The sequence below is a fragment of the Grampus griseus genome (assembly GCF_964374135.1).
Source record: "Grampus griseus genome assembly, chromosome: 1".
Lineage (NCBI taxonomy): Eukaryota > Metazoa > Chordata > Mammalia > Artiodactyla > Delphinidae > Grampus > Grampus griseus.
The window spans coordinates 56,148,400-56,172,304 of record NC_139017.1 but is presented as its reverse complement, the minus strand read 5'-3'; the positions used below and the strand labels follow the sequence as shown (position 1 = coordinate 56,172,304).

At 38.7% G+C, this 23,905-nt stretch overlaps 1 protein-coding gene across 1 annotated transcript in view; it reads right to left on the bottom strand.

The window, feature by feature from the left end:
- The window catches only part of LOC309825984 (rab GTPase-activating protein 1-like), a 655,950-nt gene extending 638,905 nt beyond the window's left edge, over positions 1-17,045 (bottom strand). Inside the window, exon 1 of the mRNA XM_082659907.1 lies at positions 16,930-17,045. The gene's annotated coding sequence lies outside the window, so the exon portion shown is untranslated. The remainder of the gene's footprint in view (positions 1-16,929) is intronic.
- Between the last annotated feature and the right edge of the window lie 6,860 nt (positions 17,046-23,905).

Sequence of the window (23,905 nt, the reverse complement as noted above, 5' to 3'; positions counted from 1 at the left end):
ACACCGAAAAAAGAGATGAAGCAAAAATGAGAAATATAAGAATTTTTCAATTTAGATTGTTATGTGGATATTAAGTAAACAGTTTTCTCTTCTTATAAATTTGAAATTTTCCACAATGAAAAGTGAAAAGAAAACATACCCATATTATACTGATTTAAAGAGGAAAAACTGATCATACAACAGAACAGAGATCCCTGAAATAAATGACAGGAACGACACAACTAAAAGACTCAAATGATGAAAAAAATAACAGAGAAAACTGTAACTATTCAGAAAACTGTAACTATTCATTTCACAAATATCTGTCGAGTGTATCCTATGTGCCAGTACTGTGCATACAGAGGTGAACAAAGGAGACGTGGTCCTGCTCTTAAGGGGCTTATAATCTAATAGAGGAAAGACATGTAACAAAACAAAGTAAACACAGTAAGCACAAATAAACAAGAAAAATATACAAATATGTAAGATTTTTGAAACAATCATTTTTTTAAAATAAGTTCCTCGTCCATCTCTAAAAGGGAGTTCCTCAGGGTTCTATTCTGGGTCTCTTCTACTCTACCCACTTAATCTCAATTAGCATATTTCAAACCGAGACATCTTTCTCATGTTTTATAACCATTCTTCAAGTTGCCTACAGACATCTACAAGTGTTTACCTCAAAGACATCAAACCTTGAACTCATATTTTCTTCCCCCAAAACTCTGTTCCTCCTTTAATCCCTCTTGGTAAAGCTGACCAAGAATTATGACTCCTTCTCTTTCACCCCTAATCAAACATATCACAAAGTCCTAATGATTTCATCTCATGAAAACTTTTTTGTTTTTTGTTTTTTTTTTTTTGGCGGTACGCGGGCCTCTCACTGCTGTGGCCTCTCCCATTGAGGAGCACAGGCTCCGGACGCGCAGGCTCAGCGGCCATGGCTCACGGGCCCAGCTGCTCCGCAGCATGTGGGATCTTCCCGGACCGGAGCACGAACCCGTGTCCCCTGCATCGGCAGGCGGACTCTCAACCACTGCACCACCAGGGAAGCCCGAAAACTTCTTAAATCTGTCTACTCCTCTCCTAGTTCACTTACCTGGATTATTGCAATAATTTTCTAAATTGTCTTCCTGACTCCAGCCTTACTTCTCTCCAAATTCACTCTACACAGGCCAAAATAATCTCTCTAGAACAAAATCTGATGCTGTATTATTCTTAGAATAAAGTCCAGACTTCTTAAATGATCTGTAGGACCCAGCATCACCAGGCCCCTGCTTACCTTTACAGCCTCATTGTAAGGCTCTCCCCCTTCCTTCATACACACTGCTGTCCAATCCATACTGAACTTCCTTTTTTCACTCTTCAAATTTGCTATGTTCTTCCCTGCCTCTGGGCCTTCATATCTACTCTCAATCTCTAGTACTCCCACATCTATTTCCCTGGCTAACTCCTACTCCTTCTCATCTTAGAATCTCTCTTCTGGGTAAGGTGCCCCTCCTCTGAGCTACCACTGCAGCTCATATGGCCTATCATTGTACTTATCACAGAGCACAGTAACTGCCTACATCCTCATTAAACTATAAATTCCACAAGGGCAGGGTCTCTATCTGTTCACTTAGTACCTGCTATATCAAAGGCCTTGATTGAATACATTAACTCTGTCAATGATGATTACTAAATTGATCTTCATCTTCATATTATTTATCTTCAGTTGGGCCCAAAAATTTCATGATATTTTTTCAATCCAAAAAGTCCTGACATGTTATCCTGTGGGAAGATTATCTATTTTAAGATTTAGAAAATTGTTAGAACTTCTTACAAGTGTCATTTTATTTTCACTTCAAATATGAAACTTGCAAACAAAAAGTTCCAGTTTTCAAAGCAGAGTAGTTACAACACTATTTCCCCCTTCCCTCTTATTCTAATTTCCTTGACCCCTCAAACATTATATTAATAAGTCTGCTATAGGGAAAGCACCTTCCCAGATATATGTATAAAGACATTTCACTGCAGAAATACCTTTTTTTTTTTTTGACCGTGCCAAACGGTTTACAGGATTCCTCGCAGTGAAAGGGTGGAGTCCTAACCACTGGACCACCAGGGAATTCCAGAAATGCCATTATTTTTAAGACTAAAAAATTGTTAGCTTAACAAATCATCCTTCTATCTAAGGTAAACAGGCAGCATCCAATATTATGTTTTTGTTAAATAACAAGACTTTTTAATTACTCTTGCCAAACATTGAAGCATATTTCCTTCAAGCATCACTCAAAAACAAGTCTAGAAAATAAAATTAAACTATAAGAGTAATTTTCCTAGCTAAATAATCCTAGTTGTTTTATTTTAAAAAGTCAACTGAATTTAAAACAATATTTAGAATTATTTGGGAGATAGAGTGTCCCAACATTTCTCAACAACATTCAACTATAACCAAAATGTGTTATACTTGGGGTTGTCAGATAAAACATAAGACCCTCAGTTTAACCTTGAATTTCAGAAAGACAATTAATTTTTAGTCTAAGTACATCCCAAATATTGCATGTATTTTTATTTGCTAAATCTGGCAACCCTAGTTATATTAACAAAATTATCACACCTAGCAAAATCTGACTTTACTTATACCTTTTTCATTATAAAAGTTATACAAATTTAGAAAACAAACAAACAAAAATGTCCATAATCCTACTAAGCTAACACAATTGGCATTTTAGTGCATTCCTGATCTTTTTCTTTCTTTTTTTTTTTTTTTTTGCAGTACGCGGGACTCTCACTGTTGTGGCCTCTCCCGTTGCAGATCACAGGCTCCAGACACGCAGGCTCAGCGGCCATGGCTCACGGGACCAGCCGCTCCGCGGCATGTGGGATCTTCCCGGACCAGGGCACGAACCCGTGTCCCCTGCATCAGCAGGCAGACTCTCAACCACTGCGCCACCAGGGAAGCCCTCTTATGTATTTTAAATGGTTATATTCACCCTTCCTTAAAATGATACATTCTCTGTAATTATTTTCATGCCAAATAATGGTTCTTGGAATAGATGTATCATAACTTAGTCTCCTATTGTTGAAAATTTAAGTTGCTTCCAATATGCTGCTACTATAAATAACATTGCTCTGAATATTCTCCTGCATACACCTGTTTCTTATCTTTTTCTTTCTTTTTCCTGTAGTTATTTCTTTAGGATATTCTCAAAAGTGAAATTACTGAATCAAAAGTTTATGAAAAGATTATGAATAGTCTAACAATTCTGGATACATTCTGCCAAATTACAATCCACTAGCAATATTTGAATATGCCTGCTTTACTAAAATCTAACATTACATATTACTATTTTCAAAAAATCTGAAATAAGTATAAAATAGTATTCCATTTTGCTTTAATAAATGCTTTAATAAGCATTTCTTTGATTACTGAGAAGATCTAACATTCTTCTGACAATTGCTTATAGGTTGTATTTCCTCTGCTATCAACTGTCTGCTCATTTCCTTTACCCATTTCAAAAAATGTTTTTGTTCATTATAATAATAAAGCTTTCTGAAGTGAAGACTAAAACAGCCAACTGTCTAAAATTCTAGTCACATGGACCAAATGAAAAACTAGTTTATATCTACAATTCCCAGTGCCTTCCAGAAATTACTACAAAAATACTTGTAATGTAAACTTTCATTTTATTTATATGTATATTATCTCAAGGTTCATTTCATGGAAATCATAACTCTCATAATTAAAATTAATTAAAAAGTTGAGATGACTGAAATTTCCTGATATTAAAATAAGTTCAACCTAGTACTTGGATATGCCACAGAACTAAACTTGATCATCAAAACAGAAATCATGTTGCAGATCTAATCTCTTTAATAATCTAGAGACACCAAAAAACTCTGATTCTGCAAACAGAGTTAACTCTCCAATGCTGTCAGTAATCTTACAAACATAAATATGCACTACTGGTTTCAAGAGAAGACAGATTAAGAAAGTAAGTAGCTCAGCAAAACTTCATCCACACCATTAGAGCAGAATTCAAAGCTCACATCAAGCTAATAGCAAGACTTTAAATGGCAGAGATTTTAGAAGTAACCTAATTCAATCTCTTTCCTCTCCCATCCCCCACCCATTTTGCAGGGGAAGAAACCAAGGCATAATGAAGTGAAATAAACTTTCAAGATAGTCATAAAGCTACTTCGGGGAAAGAATATCTGCTTCACCCTGTAATAACAAAATTTTATTGAGTGCATTATTTGAAGCTCTACAGATAAGAGAAGTGAAAAAACCGGTTAAGTCCTTGCTCTCAAGGAGCTTACATGCTACTGGGGAACGGAAGAAAGGAAGGAGGGAGTGAAGGAAGGAACAAACGAGGGAGGGAGGGAGGAAGGAAGAGAGAAAGGAGGAAAGGAAGGAAGGAAAGAAGTTTCTGATAGGGATAAGTATACTGAATTAAAATACATAGGGCAACAAGGCAGAGCAAGCCTAGAGCATCAAGGACCACTTCAGATGGGGTGGTGTGGGAAAGACTCAGAGAAAATTTTTTTAAAAGCTGAGATCTGAATGACAACAAGAAGTCACCAACAGGAAAATCAAAGGAGAGAGCATTCTGATTAGAGATTCTCTTATATCCAAATGTTAGTCAAGGTACAGCAGGGGGTGAAAGGGAGGGTGGCAATGCTTCTTTTGAACAAAATGTGTACCATTTAAGTATAAAAGATACTACAGATTCAATAATAAATATGGCACTAACATGATGATTTTTTTCAAATGATACACAAACTAAGATAAAATACTGTGAAAGGAAAATATCTAAATGATGATGATTTAACTTAATCTACTTTGAAAAGATACATAGAATAATTAACCAACTTTTCAATGATCGCATTTGAAGGTGACAAAGTAAAGGCACTTTAAGATTTATAGATAATTTTTTAAATTCTTAGAAGATATCAGAAGGAATCAGGACAAGATAATGCTAATAAAGATTTTCAAATACGATGGAAAATTAACATTAGTCAGAAACTTCAGTTTCCAACTTTTCTAATCCATTTTTGACACCTGCATATACAACAGCCTAAGACTTTTTTTCCAGGAAAACTATTTATATTAAATGACACTTGGAATATTGGGCTAAGAGAATAAGATGTTTCAGTCAATAATTCTGCTTTTTTAAAAGATCAGGGTTTTTGGTTTTGTTTTTTCTTTTTGTAGTACGCGGGCCTTTCACTGTTGTGGCCTCTCCCGTTGTGCAGCAAAGGCTCTGGACGCGCAGGCCCAGCGGCCACGGCTCATGGGCCTAGCCGCTCCACGGCATGTGGGATCTTCCCAGACCAGGGCACGAACCCATGTCTCCTACATCGGCAGGCGGACTGTCAACCACTGCACCACCAGGGAAGCCCAGATCAGTTATTTTTAATACATGTATATTTTACTTTCCCCACTGCAATCACTGAAATACATGGTTTATGCCTTATACTTCTTTACGTTCCTCCACAGCACCTAACAGAGATGTAATGAAAGGGCAAATCCCAATAGGAGTAGCAGCAATATAGATCTCAACAGCTTGTGCACTAAAGGGGAAAATAAAGGGGGAAAAATACTTCATTCCTAGAAATGTCTTAACACATTATCACAAAGGAACAATTCTACAGCTCATAAACCTTGAATAAGTTGCACCCAGCTCACTGAAAAATCATTCTGTAATCAAGTAAGTAGTTTAGTACTGTCAGCATTTTAATAACTAAAAAATAAATAAAACTTTTTAAATTTAATTAAATTAAAAACCACCCAACCAGTTTATGAGGTTTTAAGCCAGACTATAGATGTTATGCCATATCTGATCCAATCTGGTTCCACCCGTCCTCCTTCACATAAAGCTACAGGCCCTCCGCATCTGTGTCTCCCATCTGAGGTCACGAGTGCTGGTGCAAAATCTCTGCCATCATTCCCCAGGTCATCCAGTTCTCCCTCACCCCATTTTTTGGTTTGCTGCTGTCAAATAAAGTTACTAATACAGAAGGAATACTGAGGATTCTGGCTTGGTAAAAGTCCTAAGAATACCTACCATCTATGGAGCACCTTCTATAACCAGGCACCTATTTCTTAACTTTTACAGAGTCTTGAGGTATTATTACTTTCATTATACAGATATATAAACCCAGAAATAAGGTTACTTACCCAAGGTCACACAGTTAATTAGTCTGTCAGGTTCAGGGTTCCTTCCTTCCCAAGAAACAGATCAACGACCATCCCATCAAAAAAAGGCCAAGATAATGACAATAAGAGGCAGAGCCACCAATACAAGTGAACAAGGTCAGAAAGCAGCAAATCCAGAAAAAGGAACTCCACAATCTTTTCCACCTACTTTAAACCCACTGCCTCACAACAATCATAAGCTTGAGAAGGCCTGGAGAATGTTTTTTCACGCTGATAATCTAATTTGGAGACTACATGACTTGCTGACATCTAGGGCAAAGACTGAATTTTTATATACTCATTATTATTCATTTTAAGAAATTTTCATTTAATAAGGTTAATGATACATAGATAGATCCAATTCAGCTCTAACATAGCTTACAAAACCATTTTAAAAGTATTATTGAAAGTCCTACTGAGTGCCAGACACAACAAGAAAGAAAGGAAGGAGGGGGAAACATTTATGAGAACTAAACAATGTGCCAGGAACTGTTATGTCTCCTCTACATTCATTAACTTATTCAAGATAAATAACCCTCTGCAGTAAGATTATCCCCACTTTACAGATATCATCCCCAATGCCACACAAAGCCAAGATTCAAACCAAGAAGAGACCAATTCCAGAGCCCTAAACGAAGTAGTTTTTGTTTTTTTGCATTTCTCGAAAAGCCTATAGTCTAAAGCAGAAACAGACAAGCTACAATGCAATGTTTATTAGTATCACAACAGGGAGGAAAATAGAATGCTCCAAAAGCACAGATGAGAGATTACTAACAGAGTCTATAGTCTCAGTGAAGGTTTTCAAGATGATGACATCTAGGCTGAGAGAGACCACAACTATGAGCCATCCAGAACAGAAAGACAATCTGGTCCACACTCTCTAAAAATACCTGATATCCAAATGGTCAGGGGCCCTAACTTTGATATTTTATATAAGCAAATAATTTCTAGCCAATGTTATATAGCAAAGACTGTGCTGAAATATGTCTAGTATCCCATAAAATACACAGGTCTATGTATCATATATACGAAGAAAATTAAGGTTATTCAACGCCCTTTGGAAATCAATCATTCAGGATAAACAATTTGATAACTGAACTAACAGTTTACCCTCTGGTTTTCATACTATTTCATATTAAAAAATCTTTTTAAGAAAAAACTTTAATGCCCCTGTAAATGTATACAGACCATACATTTAACCTTTTCTTGTAAGAGAGAACATGACAAACTTTCATTATTATTCTAATACTATTAGAAACACAATTGATACCCAAAGCTAAGTAGGTGCACAAGGCTGTTTTCCTTTACTATCTACAGTTTTTAGTTTTTCCTATTTCTTTGCTGCTATCATGTCAGCAATCTTGCTGTTATTATCAATATGTATATTTATGACAACATTTCAATTCTAAATTATTCCTTTTAATCTATTACCTTAGAAACCACAAGCATCATGTATAAAATAAAAATAAGTTCTCAGTGAGAGCTTTATTTATAAGTAACTACTTATAAAAATGATATCTACTTTGGGGTTTTTGCATGTTTCAGAGAGATGAGGAGCTGCCACTGGGTCTATATAAGTTAAGAGTTATAACTTCAAATTTTCATACCTCTATTTAAGATGTCTCTCTTGCCTTCTTTAAACTCAACTCAGATATTCCAAGCAACCTTACCTGAAACCCCAGACCAGGTTACATAACCTTCTGAAGCTTTCTGTAAGACATATCCTAAGCTGCCCCATCCTTGCTACACACCACTGCATTTGCATGTTTCTCCAGTATGACTGTCAGCTCCTTAACAGTCTCTTATCTCTCCTTCTCTAGCACTGAACCCATTCTCTGCCTTATAAATGCTTGCTGAATAAAACAATGTCAGAGAATGAAACCAATGGTATAAAGAGCCATAAAACCATAACACTCCATACAGTAAAAACGAACTTTCATACTCACAATGATATTAACTTTCTTCTGAAAATACACACTTAGGAAACATAAACTTGAGGGAAAATCACAAGAAAAGTATTAAGCACAAGCATGTGACAACATACTATTAAGCTGTTTTACCCACTGCACCCTCAAAAAAAATCTGTTTATCTTGGGGGGAAGAAAGCAAAATACATAACTATATTTTTCCCAAGCAACCATATACTTTTTTCCACCCTAAGTTCAAAAAAACCTGACATTTAAGGAATGGTGATTGTTAATTGTCCAAGCTAAAATAGAAGTTTTTTGGGTGTATCTAGCTATTTTGAGGTGTTAAAATAAAATAAAAGTCACCCATTACAAACAGCCATAGATCTTGATGTTGGAAGGCTCTCAGAGGTCATCTAATGCCATTTATATACTCCTCCTCATTGCAGAAAGAGTTCAGGTTGGTAGAGAGCATCCAATCCACTTTTCATTCAATACACCCTACATTTTTGCCTCCGTTTGTCTTTCCCTCACGGATCCTCTGGACCCACGCAAAACATGTCTTCTGCCTTGCAGATAGCAGCCTTTCAAAATCCATTTTATTTTGCTCTACTTATTTTATTTTACGGTTTGACTTATTTTAGTGATTAAAAGAAATATACATGCTTATCTATTTCAATGACTTCTTTGGCTTCTCAAAAATTATCCAGTAAAATGAAAACACCAGGCACGTTTATAGGTGTTCCTTTGTAAACCTTACCTTTTTGGTCCTCATAACCACCCTATGAAATAGGCAAGGCAAGTATCATCAACCCCATTTAATGAATCATCAATACAGAGTAGTAGTTGAGAGTCACTATGAGGCAAATTTAGAAGCAAGAGACCTGCCTCTTATGAGCTGTGTGATCATAAGTTACTTTCTCTACGCCTGTTCCCTCATCTGCAAACTGGGAATGACATTATAATAGTTCCCACCTTAGATAGTTTTTGCAAAAATTAACTAGATAATGCATATTATCTTATATAATAACTGACACATTCAAAACTCAATAATGTTAGTTTATTATTATTATGCAAAGAGAAAAAAACTGTGGCAAGTCACTTACGCTCTCAGAATCTCATAGCAGCACTAGATCAGGAACTAAGGTCTTACGTTCTATCCACCTTGTCTTCCACAAAACCAAAAAATGTTTTTAGTTATATTTGCAGCTTAAAGATGATTTTTTTTTTCCATTCCCTTTGGCCAACCAAAGTTTCTAAAATCTACTATTATCATTCTCCTCTTCCAAATGAAATTCTCACAAGTACAAAAATTGCTAGAGTTCTCTATCTAGAAAAGTAAATTCTCAGTGGAGCATAATAAAGTTCTACTACATCTAGCATGCAAACATAATGAAATTTACAAGCAAAATGAGAAGTATCATATTAATTGGTAAACGAACTGGTTTCTCCAACCTACTATTGTTAGATTATCTTTTAAAACTTTTATCTGATATTTTCAAATGGTAGAGATTGCTATTTTATTGTTTGTGAAACCAAGTGCAACAGGAGAAACCTGTTTCATCTATCGAAACTATTGACAAGGGCTTCCCTGGTGGCGCAGTGGTTGAGAGTCCACCTGCCGATGCAGGGGACACAGGTTCGTGCCCCAGTCCAGGAAGATCCCACATGCCGTGGAGTGGCTGGGCCCGTGAGCCATGGCTGCTGAGCCTGTGCGTCCAGAGCCTGTGCTCTGCAATGGGAGAGGCCACAGCAGTGAGAGGCCCACGTACCGCAAAAAAAAAAAAAAAAAACTATTGACAAGAAATATAAAACACATGTCAGAATTTTTAAAAATTAGAACACCCCATTGTTCATAGCAGCACTATTTACAATAGCCAAGACATGGAAGCAAACTAAATGTCCATTGACAGATGAATGGATAAAGAAAATGTGGTATATATACACAATGGAATATTACTCAGCCATAAAAAAGAATGAAATAATGCCATTTGCACCAACATGGATGGACCTGAAGATTATCATACTAAGTGAAGTAAACCAGACAAAGACAAATATCATATGATATCACTAATATGTGGAATCTAAAAAGTGATAAAAATGAACTTATTTACAAAACAGAAATAGACTCACAGACATGGAAAACAAACTTTTGGTTACCAAGGGGAAAAGGGAGGGGGGAAGGAGGGATAAATTGGAAGTTTGGGATTAACATATACACACTACTATATATAAAATAGATAAACAACAAGGACCTACTATATAGCACAGGGAACTATATTCAGTATCTTGTAATAATCTATAATGAAAAGAATCTGGAAAAGAATATATATATACATATGTATAACTGAACCACTTTGCTGTATACCTGAAACTAACACTTTTTAAATCAACTATACTTCAATTTGAAAATTAAATAAAATAGGGGACTTCCCTGGTGGTCCAATGGTTAAGAATCCACCTTCCAATGCAGGGGTCGTGGGTTCAATCCCTGGTTGGGGAACTAAGATCTCACGTGCCGCAGGGCAACTAAGCCCGTGTGCCACAACTACTGAGCCCGCACACCACAACAAAAGATCCCACATGCCGCAACTAAGACCCAACGCAGCCAAATAAAATAAATACATAATTAGAAGCCTAGACTCATTAGTGAAAAATTAAGCTGCCTAACTCATGCATAAAAATTTTATAGGTTCACTACTATTGGCAAACAGGTGGTCCTAGGATTTAAATAGTAACATCTAATCTCATTTTTCCCATTAATGTTAACCAGGAAGCCTGGGTTAGTGTTAGAATCAATTCTAGAATATTGAGAGGAAAAAATAGATGGAGGAAAGAAGACATTAACTGAATTACAATTTAGTACCAACTTGATAGGCAGTAATACATCTTTGCATAGGAAGACTAGGACAAAGTCAAATCAAAATATTGTTCCACTAACAGCAGGGCAAAATATGAGACAACGATTTTAAATGAAAGAATACAGTCCATGAGAGAAGATCTTTGTGGAAATAAAATAATAAATGAATACGGTCTGATGGCTATTAGCTGCTGAGACAACAAAATCACTATAAAACAACCTAAGAAACCATACTGTCTGCCAGTATATGTATAGTCTCCCATCAGTGGTTGACTTTTCACTAAACTAAACTATAATTTATTCAAAGTGTCATACCAAGATAAATTTACTAAAGAGAAACTATTCAAGGAAATACCTAATATCCCCTGTAACAACCATTTGCATTTATACAATGCTCCTAGCAAGGGAACTCAAAAATGACAAAGTACATCTTGAAGCACAGAATAAATACTCTACATTGTTTATCAAAAACTAGTGTTACATGTCTCTTAAACCTTCAAAACTGAAAACCACAAGTTTGTATTTTTACTAAAAATAGTGTTTGTTATTTGCATCCCCTCTGGTGAAGTTTGATTTTTAAAGTCCTGTAATTTTGCCTACTGCTGATAATGAGGGAAGAATATGGGTGTACATAATACACAGGGTAAGGGAGAGGTTGAGAAATCCTTCACTGGTACATGAATGAATTCTACACTTCCCTTTTAAAATGTGCTAGTTTTCTGGAAATGTGAATTCAAAAAATCCCTTTGGGTTTGCATTATTTTCATATTTGTGACTTGAAAGATAGTCTTCAAAGAGCCAGACCACTTATTTTTAGTCATTTACCAGGTAGACTGTGTTTTCGCCATAAATTCCAACAGCTAGTGGGTGGGGTGTGTGTTATACGTACATATAAACACACACATCCATGTGCATGTGTATATCTTTAGAAAAATGTTTGCATAGTTTAAATTAAGGACATCAACATCACACTTTGTATCACAAAAAAATGATGTTAGAAAATTTGGAAGAATTTTAATAAACTCAACTTGTAAAACCTAACATGTCTTTAAAAAAAAAAAAAAAACCCCACCTCTGCGCTGACATGATTAGCTACACCATTCAAATGGTGCGAGGTATCTGAAGCATGCTGCATCTAAACTCTTATCATGCTATTTGGGGTGTGCTATTTTGTGGAGAGGTTCATATGAAACTGCTAAAACCTAAAGTAACACGACAATATACTTTACATATCAGAAGTTGAAATAAATGAGGAAAACAGTATGGCAAAGACATAATTCACATTTATTTTGGAACCAAAGCTCATCCCAAAAATTCCTTGTCAACCATCCAGAAGTAGCCCAGCTTTTTACCAACCAAGCAGCTTTTTACTATAGCAACTTCATTACCAAGATTACCGAAATTTTCCACACACTTCTAACAGTCTGTATGTGTTGTTACCTGGGCAACATTCAAAAAGGGCTTTTAGCTTTATAGAACTGGTAGGTCAAAGAGAAGTAAAGCTTCTTCAAATTGACTGTGCATCATTTTAATTAGAAGCAGTGAGTATGAAATCATCAACAGACAGAAAACCTTGAGAACTACCACCAGAGCTTCAATTTGATTAACAGACACAACTTACTGTCATTTGTCTTCATTTCTAGCCACCTAATTCCCCTGTGGAACAAAGCAAGCTCCATCCAAGACTTCAAAACATCTCCAGTCATACAGGCTGTCAAAGACATAAATGCTGAAATCAAAGGAACTTCTTTGAGTAAAGAATCTATCCTTCACAACTGGCTATAGTATGAAATACTCTACTTTGCTGCCCTAAATTCTGAAAAGCAGTCAGCTCAGCTGTGGATCTGTATAAACTGCCTTTCTGCCTAAACCAAACCTGCCTCCAAAAATTAAGATCCAGTCATTTAGAAAGCACATTTTTAAAGACTTTCAAAACTGCTTCCTGTACTGCTACAGCCAATTTGATGCTGTCTATTTGGCCAAACAAAAAATAATGGCATCTCCTTACAAAGAAAATATTTTCCCTTTCTTTCCAACAATTTTAGGATTGATAAACTCAAGGTTGTTTCTCTTACACTAATAATTTTTCCCTCAGCTTTTACTCTAAGGATACTTAAGTGTTCTCTGGGTCATAGTCTGATCAGGAGCACAGCATACAAAGCTTACTTAACATTAAGAAGTACTAGATGACTCCAGAGACAAAAATGAAAGACGAGTTGAAAAGCAGAAAGGAAAACTGGCCTTCAAGGCTCTTCACCATCTGGTACTGACTCTTTCTTGCCTAGCTCTTTCCCTCCATTCCTTTGACTGCCCCGGCCTCTGGCCCAGAAAGGCCTTTCTCTATATACTATTTGTCCTATTTCCACATGTCCAAATCCTACCCATTCTTCAAAGCATGGTTTAAATGTCACCTCTTCCCATATCCTTACAACTAAAAGTAATCTCTCCCTCCTCTCTCTAACTTGTACTGCCTTACCTTTATCTCTTTAGTACACATTACTTTCTGCCTTACATTATCTTTGTTTCCATATTTAATCCCCCACGCAAGCATAATGCCTCACGGTCAAGGTTCATGCCTTATTCATCTCTATTCAAACTGCTTAACACAATGTCTTACATATATTAAACACTCTAATTGAGCTACATGAATGGGTTGGGTTAGGAAAAGAGATAAGTCCACTAGAAACAACTCCAGATTAGGAGTCCCCAGACCTGGCTTTGCTAATGACTAGCTATGTGACCTTGAACTTCAATCTTTTAGTGTGTTCATCCACAAAGTGACGAGGGGGAACTAAACCAGTTTTTAACTATAAACTGTTATCCATTATCTGGCTGTAAAATCAATTTGGGTGCCAAAACCCAGCATTTTTTAATAAAATGAAATAGAATAGAAAATACCAAAGTGTGTTGTAGGCAGTGATGTGGTATGCTGTAAATGTTTAACTGGCTATCCAAAGGAGAGAGAAAAGCTCTGAACTGTAACATTTGCAGGTGTCCCTGGTGTAAATACTCCCACCAGGGCCAATTTCAAGCTACACATGGAGTTCCGTGGGAAGAGAGGCAGGATTGCGCTTACAAGCCAACTGATGAGACAGCTCCAGCAAGGTCCTGAAAAGATAAGTATTGTTTCACCAAACTTTTCTTTCAACTGTGTGTGTGTGTGTGTGTGTGTGTGTGTGTGTGTGTGTGTGTGTTGAATCAGGGTATAAGATGTATTTCTTACTGTGAGCCACAGTCAAAACAGTTCATAAATGTTCAGCTAAGCAATCTCCTAGTCTCTCTTCCATGTATGCTACACAATGCAATACATCTCACTCTTAGTTACATATGTAATCTCTTCACCACCAAAATTGATATGTCTCTTCAAAAATGAGAGTAACAGAGGTGCCTATTGATACCGCCAGAAGGCAAATTACAGGGAGTGGAAATTTGTCTTAGGAAGTATTAGCAAAAGGCCAAGGTTCTCAGCCTTTGTTCAGTTACAACCGAGGGCTACAACACCCTACTAGTAGCAATGGCCCATTTAGCAAAGGGTTAGGAGAAAGAGGAGGAGAGGAAAAGGAAATATAGTATGAAAAAAGGGCCATGTAATTGTGATATGTGCCCATTCCCCCACTCCACTAAGAACCTAGGTACAGAGAAAACCAGTGCTGTAAAAAAAAGGAAATTTCCATACCTGGTGTTTCCCTGTCAAATTCTCCAGCACAAGCCTGCACTGAGAATCCCCTACTACTAAAATTAAGTTTTTGCCATGGACTAGAGACATGTAGTACTTGTTGAACTTGGAAGAGGCAAGGGGGAAAATAGTACAGCAAACAGTTGTTAGACTTGATATTCTGGGAAAACCAGGCTTTTATTGAAAAAAAATACTTTATTTTCTTCTTATTTAAGCTTACTAAACTGGGTGAGAAGGGAAGTTTCTTGAATATATTTTTGGCTGTACTATGTCTATCACAACAACACAGTCTGTAGCCAGATTTTTCATGAGTGTTTATAAAGAATTGTGTTTTCTATTTTTACGGTTATTTAGAAAACAAGAAGGCTCAGAATTTCAAGTGGGCTAATAATCTTAGCCCAAATCTAACTCCAAATCAACTGAATATATGCCTATAAGTTTCCCAGGAAAATCCCAAAAATTACACCAAAAAACACCAAAAGATGACAAAAAGAGGTCAGCAAGAGCACAAACTTGCAATACTCAAGTATGGCATCCTATCTGTTGAATGAGTGCAATATGGAAAGTAAATGAAGTATGAAAAAGAGAATGCTGAGATACAAGTTCTGCTTAATTCCATTAACTATTCCCTATTAGGGTCCACTGATAGTCAGGTACTTATACCTAATTTCAAATATTGACCATAAAGTGAAAATTATTAACCACTCTGAAAAACCAAGAGTCAGGTCAAGCAATGTCTTTTTCCATGCTCACAATATTAAACCTCTCCTTAAAAACTGAGTATGTTTTGGGACTTCCCTGGTGGTCCTATAAAGACTACATCCACTTCTCTCCAGATGACCTGTTAATACATAATACCAGGGCACATTTTGACCTGATTTAATAGAGACATCAGTCTAACTCAGTCTCAACTAACTCCCCTACCAAGCGAGCATTTAATACAATTTGAAGATAATGCATACATTAAATTCATCTGACCTTTTTCCTTTGTAATTTCATTGTCAGTTTCACATGGAACTTTGTTGAGATAACGAATCACAGGCCAGTTTTCCAGTAGGAGCAACTTGTGGACCAATATTTTCCATGCACAAAATCCACTTCAAATCTGACCACAAGCAAACTTCATGTTTGTATCTTCTGACATCATACTACTGGATATTCTACAAAAGTGCAGCAGAAGCCACATATAAACACTATTATGAGAAAAGTCAGAAGGTTTTCACGATATCGTGTTGTCAGAATCGTTAAGAAGCAACTACTTACCTCCCACCATGTACAAGATAATTTAAATGTATTTTTAAAAATCCCTAAACCTTCCCGTACCAAAAATGCAGACCCTGAAATCAGTTTCCAGTCAGCGCTGAAATCTGTCAGGCAAGCAAAAGTTCTCCTTACCGTTAGCATAATGAGGTTGACAATTCTTATCACTTACATGAAACCCTCAGTTCTGCAAGTGACCAGGTGAATTTTGGTACATTTTCTAAGATGATCCTGAGAAGTATAAGAATACACAAGCACCTGGACACACTGCCCTGGGATCAGAAACAAACCCTGTCGGTCCAGTCCCCTAGCACCCGGACACCTCCCGCTGGCCAGTGGCCCCTTTCCACATGCTGACGCACTGCCCAGTCCTGCACCGTTGGCGACCAGTGCAAACTACTAGCCCAGTCTCAGAAACTTTGACTCAGTTATCAGTACACTGAGCACCCACAACCTGGACGGGGGTTGTTTGGCATGGCCAGGCGGTCAACTTTGAAGCGGGGCATTTCTTGCAAGTAGAGATCTGCCCAGGACGCAGCCTAACCCATCCAGCAAAACCACAAGCATCAACAGCAGGAGAGGAGCAAAGACCCGGGCGGAGACAGGGGGAGCGCGAGGGCAAGACGCGGTCACGAACAGATGCCTGAATGTGGGTAAGAAAATAACCTAACCACACGCCCCCCGGACGTGGGGCTGCTGGGACTGAGAACCCGGCAGCAGGCACGGCGCAGCAGCGGGCGGCAGCGGCGGAGGCGGCGGCGATGTCAGGACGGCACAGCTGGAAACGAGCTCCCAAGTCACCAACCCCGCCCCCAGGTGAGGGGCGCCGACCCCGACAGCCGGCCCGCCCGGGCCGCGAAGAGCCGCCGCCCGGGAGAACCGCGATGTCCGGGAAGCCACCGACAGTCCCGAACCCTCCCCGAGTCTTCCTCCCGAGGTCCTCTCGCATCCCGTCCCGGGCCTGGCCCCCACCGCTACCCTCCCCGGCTCGCCCCGGCGCCAACACCCCCAGCCCGGCTCCGGGTCTCTTGTCTGCCCGCCGGCCCCTAGGAGGCCGCCCTCACCTCACCTCCTCACGTCTCCGCGGGCAGGGCCGGAACAACTCTGCCAGGCACCCGGGTCCCACCCGCCGCCCCGCGCTCTGCGACCGGGCCCGTCCCGTTCACTCCGCCGCCGCCAGAGCCCTGGGAGGGCGGAGGGAGCAGGGCGGAGTGAGCGGAGAGCGGAGGGGAGGAGGACCGCCCGGCAGGAAGAGGCGAGGGAGGGGGCGGGCCGGGGAGGAGGAGGAGGAGGCGGTGGCGAGTCGGGAGCGCGCGCGTCTGGGCCCCTCGGCACGGCGTGCGCGCTCCTGAGGGTGGAGGCGCCTTCTCTGCCCTGGGCGGCGGGCGCGCACGCGCGTACACGTCCCCGCGTGGCCGTGGTAGGGTTAGGGCCCGCGAGTGAAGACCTGGCCGACCCGGCTTGTTACGAGTAGGAACCGGCGAAGGGGCGGGATGCGCTCGGGGCGCTTCAGAACCTCCCGGAGGGTAACCGCGCCGTGAGCCAGCCCGCGCGGGTTAGCTGAGGCCATCCCCGAGCCCCGAGCGAGTCGGGCTGAAGCCCTGCCCGGCGGTTACCGAGCTCTTAGATAATTCTGAGTTTGGGGCGATTGTGTTCTTGCTCATAAACCTGGCTTACATATATTTTCATTCTTAATAATGCCCAGTAATCCTCAGGGAGGTCACCTTTTAAAGAATACTAACTTTCCTCGCCAGTTACTCTTTTCTGTGCCTCTTTCAAGGTGTCTTGTGTACTTACGAAGTGCTCCCTTGCCGGTTCGTTCTGTGAGACTCAGGGGAGATTGAAGAGGAAAATAACCTGCGTGGAATGAACAGGAAGCACTATTATGTATTTATGAAGAAAACGTACCCTCATTTGCACCTTTTTATCCTTTGGGGTCATAAATTTGGGGGCACAAACTACTAGAGATAAAATAAGCTAACTCTTTTTCATCTACTAATATTGTACTGATCCGTCAACTGTGGATATCCTCCTTCCCAGATAGTGCAGGCAAAAATGACCAGGAAATTTTCTGAATTTCCTTAGCACGTTGTTTCTATAGGTTTGTGGCGCCGAATATATTCACCCTTACCTGGGTAAATCTGTGCAATACTTTATCCCACTAGAGAATCTTTGAGGCCCTGCTTCATTCATGTTTATCTTCCACCATGCCTAGCATAGTGTCTGACTCATAGAAAGTACTCTATAAACGTTATTGTATCAATAAGTGAATATGTTGCAGCAAGAGTTAAGTGTATGTCCAATGATTTCTGATCTAGAGTGACTTCTTTAGTTTAAAATTCTCCCTCTGTCCTACCTCAATTCCCCTGCACTCATTTCCCCACCTAGATCCAAAAGCTACCTGAGAAATATGACATGTGTCCAAAGAGCCCTCTCAAGTTCTACACACACACACACACACACACACACACACCACACACACACACACACTGTGCCCTCCACCACGCCTTTTTCCTAATTTAAATGTTTATAGATGTTGGGACATATTAAGTGTTGCAACTGTTCTGTGTTTCCCCTGCCTGCTGGGCTTCTTTAAGCTCTGTAACCCAAGAGACTACCTAGCTCTGGGCCTGACCCAATAAATGCTGGTCTTTTAATATTTAATAAAGTTAAATATAACTCAAAACATCTGTATCTATTAATAAATAAGCCAACAACTATGTACTTAGCCTCTACTAAACGAAATACTACTAAAGTTACACTGGACACCATAAGGAAGTCAATAGATGAAAAAGACAGTTTCTGCCTTCTGATATCTGCTAACCAGAAAAAAGCTTTCTGAGAAAAATGGCAACACTGTGATAATTATCTGCATTCAATAAGAAACAGCCCCTGAAAAAGGAAATAAAATTTTTAAATCACAAGTCCAAAATAAGTTTAGTGTTCCCAAATTCATTACTACATGCCTTCGGCAGCAATAACAGTGTCCACCATTGGCTGTTGCCAGTTAATTCTCCTATTAAAGTGGAGCATAACAGCCAAGTCACTATTATAGGATCATTGATGTGCCAGTTTGCTACAAGGCAAAGAACTCTGTCCCATGGCCACATGTTACACCTCTAATCACCAGGGGTCATTCTGTAAAACCGAGCTGTTCCTCACAATAGAACTTGGATAGGAGATGTCACAAGAGAACCTAGATAAGAGACAAGTCACAAGAGAACCTAGATAACAGACAGTGAAGGTGATTTGGTACAAACTCATCCTCACTACCAGAAAAACAGTTCTAAGTACATTGCAAAGAACTAATAACAAAGCATTCTTCCTATAATGTGTGATGCTCACTTCTCTCCCCACTATGGCTTTCTTAGTATTAAGCATACACTAGCAGCCCTCGTCCATGAAAGGACTGAAGCTCTTACTTTGAGGGGAGGTGTTATAAAATGTTCTAACATGATTCATAACATGACAGAAACTGGTGTCCTAGGTCCAGATCTAACCCACAAATGCATTTTGTTTGGCCTGCATGGTGCTTAAAAAATTAGCCAAAGTTAAAAGCCAGAAGATTTCACATGCTTTTTGGGGTTCTTTTTAAAAAGTGGAAGATTTGGAAACAGTGGGCTTACATTTTCACATGAGGACAGTAAGCTACAGGACATGCTTTGTCTCTTTTACAAAGTCTTTACATTCCTTATTGTACCTTACACTGCTCTGTTTCCTTCATGTGGGTCTGCAATTCCCAATTTAAAATATAATACTGTATCAAAAACTGGAAACAAGTTCAACTTTGAACAAAAATGTTAGAGTTTGAACTATGGTATTTAATGGAGTAGAATATTATTATATTGCGTTTATAATGAGCACTATTGGTTGACTCCCACCCAAGTGTGCATTTCCACCCCTCTGCAATTGTAAGTTAGCTAATGATTTGAATGGGAACAGGCCCAGCTCCAGCTCCAAGTGTAGACCCTAATTGAGGTACGTAATCAGCCTAATCAGGTCCTCACCTGACTGTCAGTGATAGACACTAACACAAGTCTAAATTGGTCCAGTCATAAGGAAGGCCAGATCTTGTGTTTGTTGGGAGAAGAAAAGTCCTCTCTCTCTCTCTCTCCCTCTCTCTCTCTCTCTGTCTCTCTCTCTGTCTCTCTGTCTCTCTCTGTCTCTCTCTTTGTCTCTCTTTGTCTCTCTCTCCCTCTCTCTGTCTCTCTCTCTGTCTCTCTGTCTCTCTCTGTCTCTCTCTTTGTCTCTCTTTGTCTCTCTCTCTCTCTCTCTCTCTCTCTCTCTGTCTCTCTCTGCCTGGTGTGATGGATGCATGTGAGTCCCATAGTTATTGTAGGCACTTTGCTACCATAAGGGCAGCCAGCCTGCGGATAAAGCTGACACATGGTGCAAGAGCTCAAACCCAGACTGAAACCTACCACCTTCCTCTGGATTTAGTAACTTCCCTGAGCCAATAAATTTTCTTAGCTACTTAAGAAAGTTCAAATTTGGCTTTTTATTACTTGCAGCCAAAGCTAAATTTTCCATGCATGTTACAGAAGAAAAGGCTGTAGTTGCATTATTTGACTCTTCTAAGGATACACTTCCAATGGGATGAATAGGTAACAACCTACATGATAAAATTTTACAGGGTCTTGAAAGGAACTTCACCACCATCACCCCAAAATCCTTCCCTGACTAGGTTACCTTATGCCTTAGAATCCTTCACTATACTTTTTTTAAAACTTTTGACTTCAGTCCTATGCCCTATTTAAATCAACTTACCCTGAGAAGAGCACTTCATGATTCTAATCAGTAATCTTGTATAAATGTGTTTATCATACAGTTTTTGAGTGGTTTTTTTACTAGTGGGAAGATAGAAAAAGAGACAATGGGAACCTGAGGAAGGAAGGAATCACAGAGAGAGCAAAGATGTAATAGAAGAAACTACAGACATAGAAGATAAATTCTTATATTTCACAGTTCTATGCAGGGCTGAAATTCAGAGTAATTCAGGCAAATCATACTAAGCCTATATGATAAATCAAACCAATATTATAATCACCCTTTTAAGAATGAATAAGAACAAAATCAAACAATATGTATATAAGGATCAGAAAATTTCCTCAGCAGTAGAAGAGGCAAGCAGAGCCATAAATATCTCTCTGAAGAAGAAGAGCTGATGTACTACTTTTATGATTCAATAAGAAATGAAAAGGACATCTACCAAAAACTATTCCCATACCTTGTGGCAGGAGTCTGAAATTCACTTCACTATCAGAGTCCTTTTCTTGGTCTGGGGCAGTGATCCTCATTAATGTATAACAAAATCACCTTGGGAGTTTATTTTTTAAATGCAGACTTCTATACTTAACCCCGAAGAGATTCAGTAACTCTGGGATGAGACTTGGGACTTGTTTTATCTTAACTTTTTATTACAAAAAATGTTTAAGCACATAAAAAGTAGAGAGAATAGTATAATGTCTTTATGTGCCAATCATTCAGCTTGAACAATTATCACCATATGGCCAATCTCCTCTTCCCTACCCCTCACATGGATTTCACCTATAAAAAAAAGATAAATATATATTTCATTATATAGTTCTAAAAGGTAAGGATTATTTTTTTTTTGCAATCAATAAAATCCAGAATGTGGGAAACTCTACGGGACAAACCACCAAGTTCCTTCACCAAATATATTGCATAAATAAAAATAGGAAGGAGGATATGCTTCAATTGCTTGAATCTTCATTTTGTTTGTTTGTTTTTTAACAGCTTCATGCAGTATAACTGCCATACAATGAACTCTACATATATAAAGTATACAATTTGACAAGTTTTTTTTTTTTTTTTTTTTTTGCGGTACGTGGGCCTCTCACTGTTGTGGCCTCTCCCGTTGCAGAGCACAGGCTCCGGACGCGCAGGCTCAGCGGCCATGGCTCACGGGCCTAGCTGCTCCGCGGCATGTGGGATCTTCCTGGACCGGGGCACGAACCCGCGTCCCCTGCATCGGCAGGCAGACTCTCAACCACTGCGCCACCAGGGAAGACCTTTTTCACTTTTTTACATTATTATCTAGCATGTTTATATTTTTGGAAAGGTAGAGAGTCTTCGTCAGCCAACTTTTGACTTTGCCATTTTATTCTGAATTTGATTAATTTTTAACAATTTTTTTAAAAACTCCTTTTTAACAATATAAAGAAACTATTGAAAAGGAACTCTATTTTTTAACAGTGTAAAGAAACTATACAAAGAGGGGAGCCTGCCTCTGTGTTGATGTGATGTCAGCCATTTTAGCAGAGTTCTTGCTCCCTGATGAACTCCTGACCCCAGGCATGCAAACATAGCTTTGGCAGTGACCCCAAGTTCCCTTGAAGTACTTGCCAGAGGACTAGAATTTAGATTTTGGACATATAAGAAATATTCTTTTTTTTTTTTTTTTTTTGGCCATGTGTCACATGGGATCCTAGTTCCCCAACCAGGGATTGAACCTGTGCCCCCGGCAGTGGAAGCATGGAGTCCTAACCACTGGACTGCCAGGGAAGTCCCAGAAATATTCCTTAAATACATGTGTTTTGTATTTATTCCTTACATACATATGTTCTAAGCAACTTCAAAAATTACAAATACTTTCATGGGAAGTCCACCCTCTCCACCACCTCCCAGCCCTCCCCCACGACATTATTTTAGTCCCTTTCCCTTTGCCACGTTAAAAAATAAGCTGCAAATTTGAAAAAAAGATTTATGTCAAAGTTCTATGAGAGTCTAACATTAAAGTAATTGAGAATTATCAAATGACACTGTTGTTTTAGAATATATTAAAAGATTCCCAATACTTTCTCTAATACTTCTCCAATTTCAGGAAGATTCTCACTACTCTTTATACTTTGATTTGATGACAATAACAACCTCTAGTGGAAGATCATTTGTTTATGATATTTATACCTATATACATCATTGCTAATAATTTCAAACTTCATAACAAAGTTGAGTATTTTTCATAAAAAGTATATCCTGTGATCATATTCATAATATCTTATTTCATAAGATAAATGGAGAGTGAGTGATGTTCATTATGTTATTCTCTATGCCGTTTGGTATATTTAAAATTGCATAATAATTTTTAATTTAATTTCACTGTCACTTTGTGCTTTACTTTGGATACATACCCTTCAATCTCTTTTGTGGAACTAATATCTCTCTCTTCTGTATCCCCACAACACCTGGTACATACTTCCTTACAGCACCTATAACACTTTCTTACCTTTAAATTTTTTCATGACTATCTATCTCCACTAGATTTTATCTCTTTGAAGACAAAAATCATGTCTTTTTTTCCCTAGTACCCAAACATTTAGTAGATGTTTATTGTATGAAAAATTGAAAATGCATTCATACATTTGTCTTGGAAATGCTTCTCTTCTCAATGAAACAGAGAACTTAAGTAATATAACAAGTTACTGAGTTTCCTGATAATCTATCATAAATTACTTTCTTTGGTTGCAAGTGACAGAAATGTTCTCTGCATAGAGAAAGCAAGCGTTTTTTAAAAATTGTATCAACAATACAATTAAGGATCTCTATTAATAATTCTAATTTATCAGCAATCAATGCTTGACCTAGCTACTTTATTAGAAGAAATATATTTGTCTCTATGCCAGTGACTCCTAACTTCTTGCCTTAACATTCATTTTCTCTTTCCACCTTAATAACAAAATCCCAAATTTATTCAAGATTAGAATGTGCATAGTTAAAAGATTACAATTCCTGGACTCCCTTGCAGCTATGTACTCCGGCAAAAGAGAAGTAACTGAGAAATTATCTTCAAAGAAAAGGAATGGGCTCCTCTCCTTTCATCCCTCCTGCTCCCTTGAACATAGATGTGGTGGTTGAATCTAGCAATCATCTTGAACGAGAGTACAAATGCACACCATAGGAATGGTGAAGTAATGAACTGGGAACAGTTTAGATGAACTGGAAGGAGTGATGAACTGATGACTTTGTAGAACCTCCAACCCACCTGGAACAACAACTTCCAAACTTCATTTATACAGAATGAAACC